The 24,208-nt window shown below is 48.0% G+C and overlaps 1 pseudogene; it reads left to right on the forward strand.

Moving 5' to 3' along the window:
- Window positions 1–4,154: 4,154 nt before the first annotated feature.
- Window positions 4,155–24,208, forward strand: part of LOC138424371 (phosphatidate cytidylyltransferase, mitochondrial-like) — a 40,190-nt pseudogene continuing 20,136 nt past the window's right edge.

The following is a 24,208-nucleotide window of genomic DNA, read 5'->3' on the forward strand; positions in this document are numbered from 1 at the left end:
CTCAGAAATTATTTTCCCTTACCATTCACCCTCAAGACCCATGCCAAGTCCTGGCAGACTGCTCCGCTGAGGATGCTGTGGTTCCTAGGTGGGGCAACGGCTCTGTGCAAGGAGGCTGCAGCGGCGAATCCCACTGGCATGAGAGTTGCACAGCAGGTGACTTTTTCAAACTCTTCCAGCCCAGAGGGTGCCCCGGTCTTTGGATGCAGGAGTTTTTATGGAACCTTCATGAGGGTACACCTGGATTGGGGGACCCTGGTCCCTTCCACAGGGGACCAGACACCAGAGTCCCCAAGGCTTTTGTAACTGTTTTGATAGACACATTTGAAATTTAATACCAGGGCTGGAGAGCTACAAGCTTAAAGCTATGAGTAAAGGGTTATATAAGAGCACAGAGGACAGAACAATTACTTCTGATCAGAAGGGGGTGATATTTGAGCTGAAGGTAAAGGAAGAGAAAGATTTCAATGGGAGAATGAATGAATGAATCCCTTGGGAAAATAAATGGTTTGTGTTCTTTTTATGGTACAAGATGAAAAGAATTAGACTTGGCACTGTATTCACAGGGACTGGCATTAGTCCTGCAACTTCAAGCAAATCATTTTTCTGCACAGCAGTTTATCCATCTGTAAAATTGGACTAGTAACCACTCATTTCCCAGGATTTGTTTTAAGCCTTAAATAAAGCTATGTCTGGAAAAGTTCTTTGCTTGAAATGCTAAGTGCCATAAAGATATTAGGTATAATTATGCTTCTTAATTCCTCTTGTACTCCGTCTCTTAAGAATTCAGCACAATGCAGAACACTACCGAGTGCTTGTTCAGTGCTTCCTGGATACTGTTTCATTGGCCATCCCAACAATCCTATAAGGTGGGCCGTATCCATATGCCCATTCTACAGATGAGGAAGTGAAGGTACAGAGAGCTCAGCTGCCTGGCTCAAGGCCACACAGCTCTTAACTACTGGGGCCCAGATGGTACCTCAGCACCTCTGATCAGAGGCTAAAGAGGCACTAAAGACACCGTTAGTCAGGCCCACTTAGGACACGTCAGTCAGCTGAGAAGGGATGGATGTGGCAGGGTGACCACCTCTGAGGACACAGTCATCAAGACCCCTCTCCTCCAGTTCCATCAGTAGATCAGCTGAAAAGAGGATTAATTATAAGGATCACAGAACTCGGATTTTCTTTTACCAAACATTTTATGTCCTTGACTTAAACACTGATTATAAGAAAAACCAAGGCATAAAAGTTATAGAGATTTCACGGGGCTTTTTACAAAATGAAATAGGCAAACATCCTCCTGGTGAAACCTAGCCTGACAAGGTCATTGTTAAGGAGTACAAAGCCAACAGCCGGATGAATCAGAAAAACTAGGCCCAACATTCAGTCAAATCAAGTGGCATTTATCTGTATTTTTAAATGGCTCTCTAACACTTTTATTTCCTTGGTATAAGAGTTCCAATAGAACCCTAAAGTGATTGTATGGAACACTGGGGCTTTTTAATAGCTTCTGACTTAGCAAGCCACGGTCATTTAAAGAGAAGTGGATGAGCTGCTAGGAGGAGGGAGATTTCTGCTGAAGAAAACGAAGGTGTTCTGGCTCCATGGCTTCTTGCTCTTTCTGGAGAGAGGCGAAATGCACACAGGAACGTGATGGAAGTTTCCAGCTGGTGATTTTGCATTATCAGGAAGGAAAGTATTTATGAAAATGAAAATTACTGATAATTATGTGTGAAAGCCCACAAAGGAGAAAAATGCAGCAACATTGCAGAATCTTTATTTATATCCAGAGCTGAAGCCCATTTGGTGGGAGTGTGAATTGGTCCAGTTTTTTGGAGGGGACTTGTTAATGTCCTGACACTTGACCCAGCAAGTTCCCTTTGCAAAATCTACTTTTTAGCAAGACTTAACACATATCCAAGGTCTGTGTACAAGAATGTTCACTGTAGTGTAGTTTGCACTTACAAAAATATAGAAATAATCTATTTCCATCATCATGAATATGTTTAAACAATGCTGGCATATCCATATTTTAGAAAATTTTGCTAATAAATGGAATGAGATATTCTGACATGAAAAGTTGCCACTGATGTTTTAAAGGAAAAAAAGCAAATTACAAAAAAAGTATCCATTGTATGCTTTTATTTTGTATGCTTTCATTTTAAAATGAAAGCCCTCACTGTGGGGCTTGGGAAGATTTGCTTCTCCTCTAAAGTGGCCTGTCTCCTTTTGTGAACAAGGATGGTCTAAGAGAACCTGCCCCAGGGGTCTTTGGAATGAAGAGGAAAGCACAGAGAGAGCTTGAGAATGGAACAGAAACGAGCGTCACGGATGATCATCGTCCCGCGGGTCCGTCCTTGTACAGGCTCCCTTCCATCTCCCGGATGAACTCCTGCCCGTCCTGCTGGGCCCGGCTCACCGGCCATCGCCGAGGGTCTCCGCGGTCTCTGCTGCGCAGGCGGGACTGCCGGGCGCTCCGCCTTCGGTCCTGCGGGGCCCTGGGCGCGCAGCCTCGCCCCTGCACGGTGTGGCCGGGTTTGCTCCTCCGTCCTGCGTCCCCCCAGCCCCTGCAGGGCGGCAGCCCTGTTCCTCACCTCACAGCCCAGCACCCACCTCAGGGCGTGAGGCCGTGTTTGAATCCCAGTCACCTTTTTCCTGGTTGAATTCACCCTATTCTTGCCTCTGTCACCCCAGGCCAGGCAACTTAAGGCCCCGGGAGCTCTGGTAACAGCTTCCTAAGGGGTCTCCCTGCCCGTCTCCCTCCATTCCGGTCCAGGCCGAGGTTTGAGCTTGGCGGGTCCCTGCCCAAAGCCCTTCAAGGGCAGAGCAGGACTGGAGGACACGGAGTCGGATTTTCATTCCGGTTTGCTGAGGCTGACATGATGCCCAGCACGTCGCTTGCTGGAACGCTTGGCTGCTTCATCCGCGAAATGAAGGCATCACCTCCTCCCACAAGGCTGCAGGAGGAACGCAATGAAAAATGCAGAGAAACGCATCTACGGCGTTTAGCCAAACCCCAATTTAGCTGTTACTACTTCTGTTATCCTTGACAGGCCGGGCTCATGAGGGGAGGAGGGGAGCATATCTGAAAAGTCCCTGTCCAGGAATTCAGACTACATCCTGAAGGGCCCCGAGTCCCGGAGCAAGTTTCTGTGTGTGTGTGTGTGTGTGTGTGTGTGTTTTATTCTGTCGCTCTGTCCTGTTCAACTCTTTGAGACCCCGTGGACTGTAGCCCGCCAGGCTTCTCTGTCCATGGAATTTTCTCGGCAAGAATGCTGGAGTGGGTTGCCATTTCCTCCTCTAGGGGATCTTCCTGATCCAGGGTTCAAACCCACATCCCCTGCGCCTCTTGCACTGGCAGGCAGATTCTGTAACCACTGAGCCACCAGGGAAGCCCCACAAGTTTCTCTAATTATTCACGAAGAGGTGAGCTCTTACCTAGGATCCCATTTCCATCAGAAACTGCATTTCATGTGCCCCTTGGTGAGCTGAATCCATAAGGCAAAGGGGAAAAGACTCTTCCTCACCCTTAAAATTAAAGACAAATATCAGAGAACCTTGGTGTGGGTTTTTTTTGGGGGGGGGGGTGTTGTTTGTTTTACCACTTATGAAGCACTTTCCTACCCATCATAGAATTTGGAGACGATTTTAATGGGAAGAAAGCACAGCCAAATCTGAACAGTGATAGTCTCTGGATGATGGGATTTGGGGTGATTTTAACCTTACTTGTGTTTCCCTAAAGCTTCAAAATTTGCAGTTTCAGAGCTGAATAGAAGCAACGGTTGCATAACATTGTGAACGCAATAAATGCACTAAATTGTAACGAGTACAAGTTTACGTTATGTGAATTTCACCTCATCCAAAAGATCTCCTGCAATACTACAGACGTGATTTCATAGTCATTTATGAAAATGAGGTTTGAGGCGAGAACAAGCTCAAACAAGCCTTTTAAGCCTCAAAGGCCGTTCAATCAGCAGTCACTCTCCCGTTCCCATGTCCAAATCATAATCCCAGGCGGCCAGCCTGCAACGCGCTCCTCCGACCACTAGGGGGCTCTGCAGAGGCCTGGCGTTCCCCACTCGCGGGAGGGCGCCTGCTCTTGCTCTTCCGCCTTCGGAGCACGTGTGCGCGCGGGAGGCGTGGTCCGCGTGGCCTCCTGAGCGGCAGGACGTCGCCTACTCGGTTGTGTCCCGGTTGCCTCCCGCCTGGCTGACTGATTTCGTGTCTGACAGACTTCGTGTCTGACTGACCTGCCGCCCCGAGTCCTTGCGAGCCCCCCTCACCTCGCCCCCCGGCCCCAGCCTTCTTCCGTCCGGGCGAGTCCCCGGCTTTCCTCTCGCACCCCGAGCGGGTTCCCGGTCCCGCCCGCTGTCCTCCAGGGGGCCCTGGGTGACCCCGGCCCCATGGCGCTGCAGAGCTCGGGGGTGGCCTTCCGCAAGATCCTGTCTCACTTCCCCGAGGAGCTGAGCCTGGCTTTCGCCTACGGCTCGGGGGTGCACCGCCAGGCGGGGCCCAGCTCAGACTAGAAGGTGAGCCCGGGAGGTCCCTTTGCCTTCGGTCCCTCCCGAGCCCTGGAGCTGCCGGGCCGCTCTGCGCATCCCCGTACCAACTCGCTAAGTCCTGATACAAACCCTACGAAAGGGCTCTTAGCAGAGCGGCAGCGTGAGCTGAGCTTCGAAGGACACGTGGGAGTCCGCTTGGATCCAAGAGCGGGAGAAGCAATTATGTGGAGGGAAGAGCTGGTGCTGGGACAAGACAGAAAAAAAAAAAAAAAAGTGGCCAGGTCCTCGTTCAGTGTTCTCAAGTTTACTGGAAAGCTTAAAAACAAACAAACAAACAAAAAAACGGATAATCTGGGTTCCAGTTGCAGAGATTCAGATTTAATTAGTCTGGGATGAGCCGGGGCTTTAGGAATTTAAAAAACTTCCCAGTCCCAGGTGATTCTGTCTCGCAGCCAAGCTTGAGGGTTACGTCTCTGGCTGTAGGAGAAAATACAAAGTGGTTCTCCTGACTTGGGGAAGCTGATGGACGGATGGTAGAGTTAGGGCATTTGCAGTGACTTTAACAAATAGCAAGGGCTTCCCTGGTCGCTCAGCTGGTAAAGAATCTGTCTGCAATGCAGGAGACCCTGGTTTGATTCCTGGCTCTTGGAGATCCCCTGGAAAAGGAATAGGCTTCCCACTCCAGTATTCTTGGGCTTCCCTGGTGGCTCAGACAGTAAAGAAATAGCCTGCAATGCCAGAGTCTTTGGTTCAGTCTCTGGGTTGGGATCCCTTGGAGAAGGGAACAGGTACCCAATCCAGTATCCTGGCCTGGGGAGTTCCATGGACAGAGGAGCCTGACAGGCTACAGTCCATGGCAGGTCACAAAGACTGACACGACTGAGCAACTTTGCACTTGCACTAACTAAATCTGAAACCTGTATGCAAGTCAAGAGGCAACAGTTAGAATCAAACATGTAACAACTGATTCAAAATTGGGAAAGGAGTACATCTAGGGTGTGTATTGTCACCCTGCTTATTTAACTTATATGCAGAGTACATCATGTGAAATGCCAGGCCGGATGAAGCACAAGCTGGAATCAAGATTGCCGGGAGTAATATAAATAACCTCAGATATGCAGATGACACCACCCTTATGGCAGAAGGCAAAGAGGAACTAAAGAGCCTCTTGATGAAGGTGAAAGAGGAGGGTGAAAAGCTGGCTTAAAACTCAGCATTCAAAAAAGGAAGATCATAGCATTCAGTCCCATCACTTCATGGCAAATTGATGGAGAAACAATAGAAAGAGGGACAGGCTTTATTTTCTTAGGTTCCAAAATCACTGCAGATGATGACTGCAGCCATGAAATTAAAAGACACTTGCTCCTTGGAGGAAAAGCTATGACCAGCCTAGACAGTATATTAAAAAACACAGACATTACTTTGCCAACAAAGGTCTGTCTAGTCAAAGCTGTGGTTTTTCCAGTAGTCGTATGGATGTGAGAGTTGACTACAAAGAAAGCTGAGCACCGAAGAATTGATGCTTTTGAACTGTGGTGTTGGAGAAGACTGTTGAGAGTTCCTTGGACTGCAAGGAGATCCAGCCAGTCAATCCTAAAGAAAATCAATCCTGAATATTCATTGCAAGGACTGATACTGAAGCTGAAGCTCCAATACTTTGGCCATCTGATGTGAAGAACTGACTCATTGGAAAAGACCCTGATGCTGGGAAAGATTGAAGGCAGGAGGAGAAGGGGGCGACAGAGGATGAGATGGTTGGATGGCATCACTGACTCGATGGACATGAGTCTGAGCAAGCTCCAGGAGTTGGTGATGGACAGGGAAACCTGGCATGCTGCAGTCCATGGGGTTGCAAGGAGTTGGACTTGACTGAGTGATTGAACTGATTGAACTAACAGGGAGAGTTAGTGGGTGAGCAGTATATTTGCTCCGACCCAGGACATTTACCAAGTCTCTTTAGGGCAAGACATTGTTACTCTTCAGAATTGGCTGAGTATAACAGCAGTGAGGGTACAGTTTTCCTTGTGATTGCAGATTTTTTTTTTCTGCAAGTGGGGGAAAACAAGTTTGCCTCCAAGGTGGAGTCAAAATTTAAGACATCAAAGATGGCAGACATATATTTTCTGTTTAGTGAGGCTTTTGATTGACTTTGACAAGGCTTTTGAGCTCTTGCTGAATTAAGGTAAAGGAGCAAGAGTCTAGATAGAGATGTTTTCTGTACATGCAGCTCATGTTCTGGACTGGTTTTGTTTTTGTTTTTTTAATAAAGGAAATGGTCATGTGCTGTCTGCACTAGGGCTTCTTGGCTTTGGACACCTGACTGTAATTTTTCAGTTAATCTTCGCCTGTTCACTTCCTGGTGAGGCCATCTATACCATGCCTTGAATTTGCTATTTACAACCTATACTAGTATTTAAGTAATGTGCTTATTTGTATTTTATTGTGCTCAGTTGCTCAGTCTTTTCCAGCTCTTTGCAACTCCATGGACTGTAGCCCACCTGGCTTCTCTGGTCATGGAATTCTCCAGGCAAGAATACCGGAGTGGATGGCCATTTCTTCCTCCAGGGGATCTTCCTGACCTAGAGATTAAACCCTCATTTATGAGTCTCCTGCGTTGGCAGGCAGATTCTTTACCACTGAGCCACCTGGGAAGCCCCCTAATTTAAGGAGTACATGGAATAACAGACTGGCTCCGAATAGGAAAAGGAGTACGTCAAAGCTGTATATTGTCACCCTGCTTATTTAACTTCTATGCAGAGTACATCATGAGAAATGCTGGGCTGGAAGAAGCACAAGCTGGAATCAAGATTGCCAGGAGAAATATCAATAACCTCATATATGCAGATAACACCACCCTTATGGCAGAAAGTGAAGAGGAACTAAAAAGCCTCTTGATGAAAGAGGAGAGTGAAAAAGTTGACTTAAAGCTCAACATTCAGAAAACGAAGATCATGGCATCTGGTCCCATCACTTCATGGGAAATAGATGGGGAAACAGTGTCAGACTTTATTTTGGGGGGCTCCAAAATCACTGCAGATGGTGACTTCAGCCATGAAATTAAAAGACGCTTACTCCTTGGAAGGAAAGTTATGACCAACCTAGATAGCATACTGAAAAGCAGAGACATTACTTTGGCAACAAAGGTCCGTCTAGTCATTGCTATGGTTTTTCCAGTGGTCGTGTATGGAAGTGAGAGTTGGACTGTGAAGAAAGCTGAGTGCCAAAGAATTGATGCTTTTGAACTATGGTGTTGGAGAAGACTCTTGAGAGTCCCTTGGACTGCAAGGAGGTCCAACCAGTCCATCCTAAAGGAGATCAGTCCTTGGTGTTCATTGGAAGGACTGATGCTGAGCCTGAAATGCCAATACTTTGGCTACCTCATGCGAAGAGATGACTCATTGGAAAAGACCCTGATGCTGGGAGAGATTATGGGCAGGAGAAGAAGGGGATGAGAGAGAATGAGATGGCTGGATGGCATCACCGACTCAATGCACATGAGTTTGGGTGAACTCTGGGAGTTGGTGATGGACAGGGAGGCCTGGCGTGCTGCAGTTCATGGGGTTGCAAAGAGTCGGACACGACTGAGTGACTGGACTGAACGGAACTGTTCTTTAAATTGACAACATATGAGAAATGATACATTTGGGGTACACAGGAAATTATAGATTATAATAGGTTATTTTCTTCCAACATACATTAACATGAAAATTTTTAAAAACATGTCCACTCAAATTCTTAACTATCACCACTATTTTGTAGGAAACTCAGAGCATCCTGATTCTGTAGTCATCTCTTCATTTTCCTGTGAAGATTTTCCTTTGAGCAGAGCTGGAATTCCCTCCAAGAAAAGGTCTTTCCTTTTCCCTCACCCTCGTTCCCTGCAAGTTCACAAGTAGATTCCAGCACCTGCGTCTGTCCCAGATGAGTCCCTGTCTCGGTGCCCTGGTTACTGGCAGGCAGCCCCATGTTGGTGGTGCACCCTTTGTCTGCCCTCCCTTACTGCTGCGGGAGCATTGCTTACCGTGGCAGCCAGTCTCCCTCTTTGGTCCATCTCCCACCACTCTATACCTGCATCCCATCCAGCCCTACCGACCTAGACGCAGCTCCCAGAACATGCCCAGCTCTCGTCTCCTCCACAAGAGTGTTTTCATCTAACAGGACTCCCCCGACCCCCTTCCTCAGGGCTTGCCTAACGCTTCACCAAATCTGCTTAACTGTTGTGCATTCTTGAAGACTCAGACTTACCAGAGTCTTGAAGAGTGTCGTCTTATAGGAAAATTCCTCCTTCCTCTGTGACCCCATTCTGAGTGAAATTCCCCTAGCAAGTCCTTTGGCTAATAATCTGTCTTTTCCCCCCAGTTGACCTTGAGCTCTTTACCTCTATCTCAGGACCCATCAGAGCTCGTCGTAGATGATCAGGGAGAGGTTGGCTAATGGGTGAAGTTAAAATAAATTATTTCCCTTTGCATAATGCTTTATAGAGCTTGTCCACATGGTGTTATCTGATCTGAAAGAAAAGTGGAGCACATTTAACTAGATTTAGATGGAAGACAGTGTAGCAAAGTTGTCTAGCCCAGAATTTGGAGCCAGAGTGTGTCTGTCATTCATTAACCATGTGTCCTTGGGCAGGGAGCTTACTCTGCGCCATGGTTTCCTTTCTTGTAGAAATGGGATAATAATGGTATCTACCTTGTAGGATTGTTTTGAGAATAAAAAGAGTTACTGTATGTATAATACAGAAAGTATTTAAAAGAGGGCTGGAACATTACTTCAGTCAGCGTTACTGTTACGTGAGTTGACAAAAGTGAAGCTCAACCTGGTTCCAGAGGTTTGCTTAAGTTTCTGACCCTGAGTCTGCTGTTAATCACAGCAACGTGAAGTCTTAGAGCTTTCAACTCTGTCTTGCTGTCTTTCTAGGAGTTAAAACTAAAAATCCTCTTTTCTTCACCTCCTAGAATCTCATGTTGCACTTCATGTTCACAGTTGAGACCCTGTCGCATGGCATTCAAAGAACCTGAAGAAAAACTGTACCCGTTACTTGGGCTGGTAAAGAATCTGCCTGCAATGCAGGAGACCCCAGTTCTATTCCTGGGTCGGGAAGATCCCCTGGAGAAGGGATAGGCTACCCACTTGAGTATTCTTGGGCTTCCCTTGTGGCTCAGATGGTTAAGAATCCTCCTGCAGTGCGGGAGACCTGGGTTCAGAAGATCCCCTGGACAAGGGAAAGGCTACCCATGCCAGTATTCTGGCCTGAAGAATTCCAGGGACTGTATAGTCCATGGGGTCACAAAGAGTCGGACACGACTGAGCGACTGAAAAAAAAAAAAAAAAGTATTGGGACCAAGGATTCTCACTGCTGTCCAGAATAATCACTGCACCAGTGATTATGTGTGACGAGAAGGTGAGTGACTTCGGGCCTCTGTCTTAACTTCGGTGGCTATTAACCTTTATTCTTAGAATCCCAGCTAAATATGTGTGTTCTTACCGTCAGGAACTGCTCACACTTTTGCCAGATGAAGGTGATGAATGTGACTGTGTTTTATTTGTTGCCTTTGGCCAGGTGTTTTTTGGCTGGGAAAAATAGGGGGCGGCAGAGGATGAGATGGATAGACTGCATCACCGACTCGATGGACATGAGTTTGACTCTGGAGTCAAATTTCAGGAGATAGTAAAGGACAGGGGAGCCTGATGTGCTGCAGTCCATGGGGTCACAAAGAATCGGACACAGCTTAGAGACTGAACCACCGCAAATGTCTCTTGGTCTCAAGTTGCAGTGTGCCTCAGGAGCCCCCGGAGCGCCTGTCAGGCGTGCAGATGGCGGGTCCCACCCCCGGAGTTCCTGAATCAGTGGGTCTGGGGCAGGGTGTGAGGCTTTGCCTGTTTCGCACATTGAGAGGTGATTGTCCTGTACCACTGTGCTGTGTGTGGCGGAATGAGTGATCTTACTGTGGGCTGATAACCAGTGAGTCTAGTTAACACCCATCACAGGACATAGTTGGTTTTCTTTTATTGATGATGAGAACTTTTAAGGTTTACTCTCTCAGCAGCAAGGATTTGCATTTCTTCATTTCTTTATTTGTTTTTAATTGGAAGATAATTGCTTTACACTGATGTGTTGGTTTCTGCCATACATCAGCATGAATTAGCCGTGGGTATACATACGTCCCCTCCATCTTGAACATACTGCCCACCCCATCCCACCGCTCTGAGCTGTTGCCGAGCGTCAGGCGAGCTCCCTGTATTGAACAGCCACTCCCCGTTAGCTGTCTCTTGCACACAGGATGGTGTACATTTCACTGCGTCTCTCTCAGTTTTCCCCACCTTCCCCAGCCCCCTGGATTTGCATTTCTAACAAGCTTTCAAATGATGCTGATGCTGCCCATCTAGAGCACACCTTGAGAACCACTGGTTTGGTCAGTGGGAGGGATGGGCAGACCCATTGCAGATCAGGGTGGAAATTAATCTTATTTATACGGAGAGGCACACACTCCCAGGGAGAAGTTGGAAGTGAAGAGGGGATCGTAGGTAGTTGGAAGCCTGTCGTGCCCAGTGGGAGAAACCCCTCGGTGCCACCAGTTGGGCGGAATTTGATGACAGATGTTGGAGGGCAGGTGAGCACCCCGGATCCCAGCGGAGGGTTGTCTGACTGTGGGGACCCTGCCCAGTAGTCATTCCAATGAGGAGTCCAGGCTCTAAGAGGATGGCCAGGAACCCGGCATGACCCCAGTGTGAGAGGACCAGTGGGAACTAAGTCGGGCCTCCTAGAGTCAGCCAGGCAGAGGGTGACTGCTGTGCCGGCACTGCACCAGGCCCCCGAGAGCTCAGGGCCGTCACCCTTCCCTGGGCAGACGAGTCACCTGAGGATCTGTGACGCTGATGCTGCTAGGCGGTGGACCACACTTCGAAAGGCAGGAGGCTGGAGTACCGACTTGAGTAAGATTTTGCAGGTGTATCTGAGCAAGGCAGGGATGAGCGCTGTGGTTGGTGATGTCTGCATCGCCTTTGGGCCGGACGTTTGCTTTTCTGGTTGCCGTCCGGTCCTTCCTCCCAGCTGTTAGGCGCCTGTGGCAAGAAGGGCTCTGCAGTGTGGTGGCCGGAGCTGGGGGAAGGCGGTCATTCAGCCCAGCCCTGCACATCAACGCTAGTCATGGAGCTCGGAGCTCTATGCTTTCTCCATTATTAATGTTATGCTGAGCCGACCTCTAATTAGTAGTTTCAAACAGTATTACAGGCTCCAGTAACCAAATGTTTGGGTGTAACTGTGTGCCAAAGGGACTGTACTTTTTAATTGAAATTCTTTAGCTACTTTTTAGATATTTGCAGCCTGCGAAGGCTGCTTGGATACTGAAGTTCAGTGAAGTGAGTCTAAAGATATCTGTTGAAGCAAATGGGGTTTTGTAACCGGGAGCAACTGCATTCAGGGTTTGTGCAAATTACTACTGAAGTGAGCTTGACCATAGTTGCGTGTGTTCAGAGCCGATAAAGAGGCTTTATGTTTGCATGTTGCACTGTAATTAGAGGCGTTTGAAATAGCCATGAAAGAGAAATTCACCATGTGAAGGATGTCAGTGAAAACTTTGAGGAAAATTTCTCATTCTCTGCGATGAAACAACACTGGAGCCCAGACTGAAATTCAGGGACCTGGTTTGGCTCTGCTCCGCCGGGTGCCACCTCGGGCACATGGTTTATTCTCTCTGAGCATCAGGTTTCTTATTTCTCACATGAGGAGTGTGAACTGTGCCACATTTCTGTCAGGACCAGTGTTTTTATTGACATTTCCAGTCCATTGAGGACCAAGACCAGACAGCCTATAAGAGCAATTCTGCCTCTGACACCACAAGTGCCAGAGTTAAAACTGTGGTCATTGCACCATGAATACCTTAGGCAACAGACAGTCTTGAAAACTGCTGTTGCTGCTGCTGCTAAGTCGCTTCAGTCGTGTCTGACTCTGTGTGACCCCATAGACGGCAGCCCACCAGGCTCCCCCATCCCTGGGATTCTCCAGGCAAGAACACTGGAGTGGGTTGCCATTTCCTTCTCCAGTCTTGGAAACTAATTGCGAAAGATTTTGTGGAGATGTGTGTTTTTACAAGGTAGGTGGTTTTTGAGTGGCTTTGGAAATCAAGCTTCTGCCCTGGTCAGAAATTTAGTTCTTTACATTTTGCACGTGCACAGGGGTCAGTATGGCAGTTTGCTCTTTTTCATGCACATTTCTTTTCTTTTCCAGCTTATCAAATATGGAGTTATTAGCACCAGTGTTATGATCAAAGATCTCCTCAACTGGAATAACTTAGACATTGCTGGTCGACTCCAAAAACCAGTGAGTGAGTGTTCTGTTAGGGATGGCTCTCCTGTCTGGACCATGCTCCTGGGCTGCTCCCTGCTTTGACTTTCTGCAGATGTTTGCCGTAATTCCACACTCAGCCAAGTGCTCCAAGGCTTAATTCAGGGCCATTAAGTCCTTATAATTATGAGGGAGGAGGCAATATGGAATTAAGTAGCTTATGTACCATATGAAGCTTTGTATGTTATAAATATTCCATTTAAAAAAATAAGGACAAAAGGTAAAAGGTAGAATTCACGTTTTACGGTTCAGTTCAGTTGCTCAGTCATGTCTGACTCCTTGTGACCCCATGGACTGCAGCACACCAGACTTCCCTGTCCGTCACCAACTCTTGGAGCTTGCTCAGACTCATGTCCATCAAGTCAGTAATGCCATCTGACCATCTCATCTTCTGTCATCCCCTTCTCCTCCTACCTTCAGTCTTTCTTCAGTCAGGTTCTTAAGCCTGATTTATAAAATAGTTAAGTCTTCTAATATTATTATTCACAATTAATAAAAAAAACGGAGAAGAAACTGTACTTTGGGATGCACATCATTCCAGTCTTTCCTTGCCATCTAATACAGTTTTGATTTGGAGTTTGTCATACTGTTTGTGGTTTTTATGTATAGTCTGAATTTTGCCAGAAATAATCTGTGTTTGATAAATAAAAGGCAGTCTAAACCCTACTTTCTGGAACACAAGGAGAGTTTGGTTACAACACTAAATGGTTCAGAGACGGCGGCTGCGTTTCAGATACATGAGTGTCCTCAGGAGGGATTTCTAGACCCACTGCTTGCTTAGAAAGTCAGTCAGAAGCAGCATGATGGTCCACAGTCGTGTCGGGAGTGCACACTGGCACAGTCGCTACAAAGAGCAACGTGGCAGTTCTGGTTCTAAGCTCGTGCCTTAGAGCAGTGTGCCCACATGAGGCCCCTGGAGCAGCATCAGCGTCACCTGGGAACCTGGCAGAAATGTACCCCGGCCTGCCGAGTCAGAGTCTCTGGGGATGGGCCTAATAATGGGTGTTCGAACAAGCCCTGCAGGAGACTCTGATCTCATAAAGATGAGAAGCCCCGGCTCAGAGAAGCGCGTGCTCTGTGCACCAGGAGACACACAGGAAGCTCCCTTCAGCTGCAGGCTCTCACTGAATCTTCCCAGCAACCTCGTAAGCCTGGTTCAGTTATTAACCCCACTTTACTGGTAAAGAATAGTACCCATAGTCACAGAGGCAGTGAGAGGCAGAGACAGGGCTTGAGCACAAGCTGTCGACTACAGTGCAGCCTTTACACCCAGTCAGACACACTGGAGCAGTTTGCGTCCTGATGGGCGGGGAACGTCAAAGACAGCAGTTTCTTCTAGCTAGGTAGCTTTCCTTTTTCCTTAGTCAGGTTCAAATCAGTTCAAAATAGAGCATGGCCTGCTCAGGTTAGATAAGAACAGGGATGAGTTCTGAATAAAGAAGTAAAATGCCTTTGTCCACCATAAAATTAAGTGAAGAACAATGAAATTAAAAAATAAAATTCTCAATTTCCCAAAGGTCATTTATTCCATTTTGTACTGACTTCTTTTTCAAAACTCATGTGGTTTCCACATTTAGAAAAATATTTATTTTGTTTTCTTTTATATGTGATGAGTTCTCTGATTTGGGCTTAAAACAGGAGACTCCAGAATTAGATTAGCAACTATTTCATGTCAACTGGCCTAACCCTGCAGTGTCTTCAGGGCTGAGGGTTTTGGACACCTCCAGTGCATGTAGTAACAGCCAGGTTGGGCAGTGCCCCACTTCAGGAAGTCTTCTGAACGTCCTGCTTTTCCAGGTGAAGATCGTGGCGATGAATGAGGATGTGGCCCTCCGCTCAGCCCTGGATCAAAACCTGAAGAGTGCTGTGACCGCGGCTTTCCTCATGCTCCCCGAAAGCTTTTCTGAAGAAGACCTGTTTACAGAGATCGCCGGGCTCTCCTACTCAGGTTAGAGGGTTTCGTGCTGCACTTCCTGCCGGGAGGAGATTTGTTGCTGGAAGACCGAGCGACCCGACCCCCCTCCCCTCGCTGGCAACAGAGGCTCTGGTCCCAGCACCTCTGTGAAGGTCTCTGCAGGAACCCTGCGATCTGCCTCTTGCCCCCGGGGTCTCTTCGTTTTCACATCTCTGCATAGGCTAACCCTCTGTTGTTGTTATTGTTAATTATTATTTTGAAACACTTTCAGAGTACAGATAAGTTTCAGTAATCATCCAGAAAGCCATACCCTTTCCCCAGAAATGACTCACAACACTTGTGTATCAGTGATGTTCAGAAGTTGACAGCAGAACCCCCTGGAGGGCCTGTCAGAACAGACAAGACAGCCGATTTGGGAGGTCTGGAGCGGGGCCCCAAAGTCTGTATTTCTCTCCTGTTCCTGGTGATGCGGATGCTCCTCCAGGGACCCCACTTTGAGAACCACTGCTCCCTCTCTGCACGTAATACGCCGCATGATGCGTGTTCCCCTGAGCGGTCAGGGAGTCGGGCACACGTGCCACATCCCATTCAGGCCCATTACTTCAGTGTGTGTTTCCTAAGAACAGGGCGCCCTCTCGCAGAACCACAGTGCAGGCGCCGAATAGCAACGGTGCGTCACTTCTGTCAAACTGACGAGCTTCATTCTAATGTTGTCGGTTGTCCCAATAGTGCCCTTTCTAATATTTTACCCTCAAGTACATGATCCTGTCAGGGATCGCATAATGTATTTAGATGCCATCTCTTTGATCTTTTAATTTGTAATGTTTCCTCAGCCTCCCTTTGTCTCGTATGACGCTCACATATTTGCAGTCTGCAGACCAGTGATGTTGGTGCCCTGAGGATAAGCAGTGTTTTCTCCCGTCTAAGCAAACTGGGGAGACATTTGAAGGTCAGGCCAGTATCCTATTTCTCACCAAACTTTCCCTCCGAGGGTGAATTTCCACTGATGATTCTTGCTGGAAACAGTCTTTACTACGATGGGTGCAAAGTGGTGACTTGGCCACTCCACCTTTCCTCATGTTAAGGAAACCTTTCTCCCTCATTCTCCATTCATCTACTTATTTATCTAAATATTAACTTCCTTTCCCCTAAAGCCAGCTGTGCTCCTCAGAGGTATCGGGGAGGGGGAGGCCTAGAGGGCAGAGCCTGGCCCCTCACTGTAGCCTTGGCCCCAGGAGCCCCCAGCTATCTGTTTAATGTGTTAAGGATTTGTGTATAACTCCATCTTCAGAAAAGTAGTTTGTCTCTTAAGTGGTAGTTTGAAAACCACTATCTTAAATATTCTCTTTACCCACTTTTAAGTATGAATCGAAGAAGTCTATGCTCAAACACTGCAGAGGCAGCTGACTCATTCTCTGAATCCCTGTACAGAGAAGATTTCATAGAGACACCGTGCTCACAGAGACGCGAAAGGTCTCGCTCTTCAGTCTTGTTCCCAAAATGTGTGTGTGTGACCACAGCTGTCATGCAGCACGGGTGAGAAGGCAGGTGAAATAGCCTTGGTCTCGGTTGCTTCCAGCATCTCATGGCAGCCTCTCTGCCTGTCAGCAAAGGCCAAAGGGCCAGCATGGTGGGGCTGCGTCCAGGAGGAACGTGTGGGGAGGGGGCCTCTGTCTGGGCGCCTCCCTGACCCTGCTCCCCTGTGAGGAGAGCTGGACCTGAGCCTTCCGTTGACTCTGTGGGAGAAGGTGCAGAGCCGTCCTCTGCTCTGAGCACATCATCAGCATCGGCTTAGTGTCAGGCGGACTGCAGACTGCTGCTGCTCAGTCGTTCAGGCGTGTCCAACCCTTTGCGACCCTGTGGACTGCAGCACGCCAGGCTCCTCTGCCCTTCACCATCTCCTGGAGCTTGCTCAGACTTATGCCCATTGAGTCAGTGATGCCATCCAACCATCTCATCCTCTGTCGCCCCCTTCCCCTCCTGCCCTTAGTCTTTTCCATCATCAGGGTCTTTTCCAATGAGTCGCTCTTTGCATCAGGTGCTCAAAGTATTGGAGCTTCATCTTCAGCATCAGTCATTCCAGTGAATATTCAGGGTTGATTTCCTTCAGAATGGACTGGTTGGATCTCCTTGCAGTCTAAGGGACTCTCAAGCATCTTCTCCAATACCACAGTTCAAAAGCATCAATTCTTCGGTGCTCAGCCTTCTTTATGGTCCAACTCTCTCATCCATACATGACTACTGGAAAAACCATAGCCTTGACTAGATGGACCTTTGTCAGCAAAGTGATGTCTCTGCTTTTTACACTGTCTAGGTTTGTCATAGCTTTCCTTCCAAGGAGCAAGCTCTTTTAATGTCATGACTCTAGGGGTTCTCTATAAATTCCAAACATTGACTGAAGACATCTATTTACAGACTTTAAGTAAGCATTCAAGCTGCTGTCAATCTTGAGCTGACTTTTGTTCCACCGCCTGAAAGGACCATGTCATACGCTCCTGGTTTCTCCAGTTGTTCAGTAAACACTTGCTGATTGATAGCAGAATCAGCCTCTGTTCTGCTTCTTCTAGAATATTCATCAAGAGCTGCTGTATAGCGATGCTGTTCCATCATCCGTAGGTTGGTACATGGGTGGGTGGGTAGATGCGTAGGTAGGTGGATGGAACACTTACTCCTTTATTCCATCACGGATCCTCATAGTGCCGCCCTGTCTGCTCAGCAGACATGCGTGCGTCCTGTGTCTCCCTGTGCCACACACTGCACTAGGCCGGGTGTGTGCTCGCACGCGAGATACGAGTGCAACTCCTCGGGGAGGTCATGCTCTTTTAGGGAGAGACTGACAGTAAAGGAGCAGCAGGCGGTTTCCGACAGCGGTGAGTGCCGCGGGGAGAGGGAACACTGCAGGCTGAGGGCGAGGCTGTTTCTCAGTGGGTGGTTCAGGAAGGCCCTCCGAGGGAGGGGACAGTGTCTACGAGCCGGCCCAGGGATGCTGGGGAAGAGCCGACCGACAAGTGGGTTGCTCCCCAGAGCCAGGTCTCACACCCTGCTGTGTCTGACCCCAGCCCCTCAGCCTCTGGTTGCTTCCATTTCTCATCTCACCTCCTTGTTTCCTTTCTATTTGTCATTGCTTAGATAGCATATTCAAAAGCAGAGACATTACTTTGCTGACTAAGGTCCATCTAGTCAAGGCTATGGTTTTTCCTGTGGTCATGTATGGATGTAAGAGTTGGACTGTGAAGAAGGCTGAGCGCCAAAGAATTGATGCTTTTGAACTGTGGTGTTGGAGAAGACTCTTGAGAGTCCCTTGGACTGCAAGGAGATCCAACCAGTCCATTCTGAAGGAGATCAGCCCTAGGATTTCTTTGGAAGGAATGATGCTAAAGCTGAAACTCCAGTACTTTAGCCACCTCATGCGAAGAGTTGACTCATTGGAAAAGACTCTGATGCTGGGAGGGATTGGGGGCAGGACGAGAAGGGGACGACAGAGGATGAGATGGCTGGATGGCATCACTGACTTGATGGACATGAGTCTGAGTGAACTCTGGGAGTTGGTGATGGACAGGGAGGCCTGGCGTGCTGCGATTGAGGGGGTCGCAAAGAGTCAGACACGACTGAGCAACTGAACTGAACTGAACTGAACTGAACTGAACCAGCCTTGGGTCTGAGACTTTGGCCAAGTAGCCCACATTACTCATTTCAAAGAGGTTGGCTTCTTTTTCCTACAACACTTAGAACACAGTGCTTTGCAAATCCTCCCCAGTTCAGTTCAGTTCAGTCACTCAGTCATGTCCAGTTCTTTGCAACCCCATGGGCTGGAGCACACCAGGCCTCCTTGTCCATCACCAACTCCTGGAGATTACTCAAACTCATGTCCATCGAGTGGGTGATGCCATCGAACCATATCATCCTCTGTCGTCCCCTTCTCCTCCCACCTTCAATCTTTCCCAGCATCAGGGTCTTTTCTAGTGAGTCAGTTCTTCGCATAAGGTGGTCAAAGTATTGAAGTTTCAGCTTCAGCATCAGTCCTTCCAATGAATATTCAGGACTGGTTTCCTTTAGGAATGACTGCTTTGATCTTCCTCAGATCCTCCCCAGAGGGGACTGATTCACACTCTGTGTAGTCCCTACCTTGTGAGTGAGACCTTTTCCAAAAAGTATTCAGTAAGTAAATTGTTTAGATTGGGAATCTATTTCCCTATTGAAACAGCATGATATATGATGGTTGTTGGTAAGCCAGAAACAGTGTAATTAATGGTTAACCAGCCTGTGATATGATGGGACTAGACTGGGATGGTGCAGGTGGGGAAGGATCTAGGCCCTGCAGGCAGGTGTTTTCTGTAGATGTGAGACTTACCCCAGGTGATGTGTTGAAAACCAGCTTTTCTACCTGCTGTTCGTGGGCTTCTGAGAACCCAGTATCCTTGAATTGATCAGATTCTAATCCCTTCGGGAAACTGCCCAAACCTCCTAAGCCCTCAGACTATTCCAGACTTCAAATTACCCACAAATCTCATTTTTATTTATAACTTGGACATTTATTTTCCACTTATTTCTAGTTGAGAGAGCTGATATGTTGTCCGTAACGTGCGAAGTTCCGTTTCTCCCTGGCGGAGTCTGGGGGACACGGAGAAAACAGTTGTCTCCGTGTCACTGGACAAGTTCCTGCCAGTAATTGCTGGCGGAGGCAAGATCCGTCAGTATTACTAGCAGTAGTAATAATAATCCCTGTGTTCTGTGTAGTGTTTGAGGATCACTTTAACTGCCCCAGCGTCAGTATTTATGGCATTATCAGTATAAGTGATGGTGAGAAAGGAGTGGGTGGGAGATGGGGGCCTGCAGAGCTGGGGAGGAGAAAGCCCTCTGATCCTTCAGTTACTCTCAGAAGTCAGCACTGAAGCAAGCAGAAAAGGAAACCGAGTGAGCTTTAAAGGGCCCCCCTTCACACTCTTGTGAAAGGACAAACTAACGACTAGTTTTAGGTGAGGATCCCTGGTTTACCATTTATCAAGTGAATCAGCGTCCCATACCTTACAAAGAATTAAGGATACGATGTCTGCTCTAAGGAGCTTCACATTATAACAAACATATGTTGTCATAGTGAGTCAGTGGCAGACTTCAAAACAGCCCAGGTGGAAAAGGCAGGGGTGTGTAAGTGCGTGTCCCATTCAGGGAGGGAGGAGCAGATGGATGTGACGGAGGCCCATGCTGGTGGCAGGAGAAAGTCACATTCTGTGTCGTATGTCAGGAATGACTCTCGGTACTTTTGATCTAATAACTCATTTCATCCTCACACACAACCCTTTGATAGGGTCCTATATTATCGCACCATTTAACAGATGAGAAAACCAAGGCCCAGATCTGTCTCAGGTCAGTTATCTCATAGATTAGTAGGTGCTACAGCTGGAATCTTACTCCACGCTCTTTTTTTACTTTTTATTTTGTGTTGGTATATAGCTGATTAACATGCTGCAGTAGTTTCAGGTGAACAGCAGAGCAACTCAACGATATACATGTTTCCATCCTCCCCCAAACTCCCCTCCCACCCATGCGGTCCCATAACATTGACAGAGTTCCACGTTAGCCCTCATCTTAACCGCTGAAATTCACTGCCTGTCTGGTGTTTCGGAGAAGAGGTTAGACCCGGGTTGGGCAGGGTGTTGAAGACAAAGTGAGCAGATGGGAATTTGACAACTAAGAGCCACAGAGGTTTTCCGGCATTGCAGGTTGGGCCAGGATTTGTGGTTGTGGAAAGATAATTTTGCCAGCAGTGTGCAGGAGGGAGAAAGACTGAGAATGAGAACATTTTTTTCCTTAGCACCTAATCACGAGAGTTTCCTCTGCTGGATGCCCTTCTAAGCTCTGGGGATAAGGCAGGCACAGTCCCGGCCCTCATGGCGCTTTCTCTGCAGTTGAAAAGCCAGATGGCAGACACGGGGCAGCACAGAACAGGGGAGGGGGGCAGGCGTCACTTTGGTGCAACCAGAGACGGCCTCTCCTGAGATGGGACCTGAGCACCAGCGTCTGAGCATCCATGAGGAGAGCCCCAGGAGAGCTGACCAGGCAGAGGGGCCTGCAGGGAGGACGGTTGGGACCGGGCCGGTATTGGGTCGCCTCCAGAAACCCCCCCGCCCTGTGGTACATGGCAGGCCCCTCCACATGTGTGGGTGGATGGACAGAGCACAGCCAGTCTGGACGGCGATGAGCGCTCAGGCAGGGCCTCAGGACCACAACAGCCTCACATGGAAACAGCTGCTCAGCTGGGTGTTCTGTTTAGTCACTAAGTTGTGTCTGACTCTTTGTGACCCCACAGACTGTAGCCCACCAGGCTCCTCTGTCCATGGGATTTCCCAGGCAAGAATACTGGAGTGGGTTCCATTTCCTTCTCCAGGGGATCTTCCTGACCCAGGGATCGAACCCATGTATGCATTGGCAGGTGGATTCTTTACCACTGAGCCACCCAGGAAGCCCATTCTATTTAGTACTTTGCTTTTTTTAATCATTATGTCACTTCATGGAAGGCAGCATTAGTACAGAGTTTATAAGCTGGGGCTCTGCAGTCAGATTCCGAGGTTCACCTCAGCTTTAACCTTAATTAACCTTCTGTCTTGGGGCAGGTTTCTTATCTCCCTGTGACTCAGTTTCTTTCTCTTTAAAGGAGATTTTATACAGATGAAATTAAATCATACATGTAAATTCAATCACATGTGCCTGGCACATCGTAAATGCTCAGTAAGTGTTGTCCTGTGTTATTCTAGATCCATGTTTGCTTGTCTTAATATAGGGCTTCCCTGGTGGCTCAGATGGTAAAGAATCTGCCTGCGTGTGGGAGACCTGGGTTTGATCCTGGGGTCGGGAAGATCCCCTGGAGGAGGAAATAGCAATCTACTCCAGTGTTCTTGCCTGGAGAATCCCCATGGGCAGAGGAGCCTGTCAGGCTACAGTCCTTGGGTCACAAGGAGTCAGACACGACTGAGCGACTAACACACACACGACACAGCCACTTGCTGTAGACAGAAAGGCGAGGCTGCAGTCAGAGCTGAGTTTGAACACTAGCCTCGTGGAGGCGCTGGAGCCTTTCCGAGCCCGTTTTCTCCTTTGTAAAGGGGAAGGTACTATTTCATAAAAAGATTTTCCATGAGATAACATGCATAGAAGCCCCAGCGCCACAGCTCACTGGTGGTTGGCGCTCAGAAAATGGCCCCTCTCCTCACTTGTCACTGTCACCATGTGTCGCTGCTGGCTGCAGACGTCTGCCTCAGGCCGAGACACCTGATCCCCCAGTGCTTCAGTGGCTGGCGGACACTCAGGCCGCTCTCATCTGCCGCTGTCTTACTGATGACAGGACTGTGGCTCACGTCTGCCAGATCTGTTTGGTAGGGAAGAGAGCAAAGGGGGACACTAGCTTCCTTGGACACGTCCGCCAAACTGGGATTATGTTGTCTGATATACTAACCACTAAACTGCTTGCGTGTTCACAGAGTTAGCAGAGGACTTAAGTCAGGTAGAGTCACTTGGTCCTTCACAGTCCTTGAGGAACGAAAAACCCCTTCAACTGCTGACGTGTGCAAGAGAGAGAATGGTTTCTTTTGGTGCCAAACTGTCTGAATGCAGGCTCAGCTACTTCTAGGAACAAGACAAAGCAGTGAGGAGGTGCCAGCTGAGTGATTCTTAGAGAAAAAAAATTAGGAATGAGTGCCTGCCCTCTACAGTGTGAGTGGACATCCCCATTTCTGGATCCTGGTGAAAGCCAGTAGAGAGACTTTTCCTCTGGGGCCAGAGCGCCTGCGATTTCTTCCATGACAGTCATACCTCCGTGCCCTCGCCAGCAGTGTGCCTGGGTGACGTGCATGTTGGGAGTGACTCTCGCAGTCATTTGGAAACAGATTTCTGCAGGCTTGGCAAGCCTGAGCGCTTGCTGAAGCCTCGCTCGGAATGCTTCTTTACTCAGTCACTAGCTGGTTTCTGAGCATGCCGCGCTCCTGAATGGGTTTCAGTCAGCAACTGTGTCTAACGTCTCTGGGTTTCTCACTGTGTGGCTGGTAGTGTTCTAAGTGCTTTACACGTGTTAACTCATCTAATCCTGGAAACTCATGAACCCGCTGTACTGCTGCTCCATATTGCACTGTGTTTGAAGATCCGGAAGCCCAGAGCAGGAGGGAGCTCGTTCTGGGCCCTGCAGCTTCTAGTCCAGCGTGCGGATGAACGCAGGCGCTCTGGTCCAGGATCCTCGCTCCTCCCCTTCCCTGTCCTGCAGAGCGTGCCCTTCCTGGCTCACACTGGGGACTATGCTAGGCACTATAGGGCCCCTTGGGTCCCCTCCCCATTCCTGGCCATCTTCCTCTGCTTGTGTTTCCTTCTTTGCACTTTCCACCTTCTGAGGTACTGTTTATTTGTTGGGTTTCTTGTCTTTGGTCTTTGTTCCACCGCTAGGATGCAGAAGGCCGACCTATTTTCTTGCGTTGTTCACTCTCCTTCAGTGATTATAGTGGTACCTGACAGATACTAGGTGCTCAGTAAATACTTAGGGAATGGGGGGATGGATGGATGGATGGTTGTGGTACTGGTTCCTTCCTGAATCAGTATTGTAAACCTGATGCTTCCTACACCTCTCTATTTTGTGTTCTCTAAAGTGTGCAAGAGAAAAAGTTACACATGATTCAAATGTATAGCACCAGTGCATCAATTATTTGTTCTTACCTCATTCTCTTCCGTGTGTGAGTTAGTTTAGTGATGATATAGTTTCTGCAGCCATGGAGATATTTTTGAGGATGTATTTTGAATGGTGTGTTAGGCTACCTCCTAGAAATACTGCCTTAGTCATCTTTGTTGAAATAATAATTATTTTTTCCACATGCAGAAGAATGAAGTTGGACCCCTAACACACCCTACACAAAATTAACTCAAAATAGATCATGGATGTGGTAAAGAATCCGCCTGCCAGTGCAGGAGATGCAAGAGACGGGTTCGATCCTGGGCTGGGAAGGCCCCCTGGAGCAGGAGATGGCACCACAGTCCAGTACTCTTGCCTGGAAAATTCCATGGGCACAGTAGCCTGGCGGGCGGTAGCCTCTGGGGCTGCAAAGAGTCAGACACGACTGCGTGACTGAGCACACACACACAGATCATGGATGTAAGAGCTAAAACCGTGAGACTTTTAGAAGAGTCAGTTTGAATTATACAGTGTTTTCTTAAATATATACCTAAAGCAACAAAAGAAGAAACAGATCAATGGGACCATATAAAAATTAAACTTCTGTCCTGCAAAAAAAAATTGTCAAGAAAGTGAAAAGGCAGCCAATGAAATGGAAAGAAATACTTGCAAATCATATATCTGATAAGTAACTAGTATCTGGAATATATGAAGAATTCTTAGAACACTGTAAAAAGACAAATAGCCCAATATAGAAATGGGCAAAGGATTTGCATAGACTTTTTTTTTTCAAAGAAAGT

This window comes from Ovis canadensis, chromosome 19 (genome assembly GCF_042477335.2).
Source record: "Ovis canadensis isolate MfBH-ARS-UI-01 breed Bighorn chromosome 19, ARS-UI_OviCan_v2, whole genome shotgun sequence".
NCBI lineage: Eukaryota > Metazoa > Chordata > Mammalia > Artiodactyla > Bovidae > Ovis > Ovis canadensis.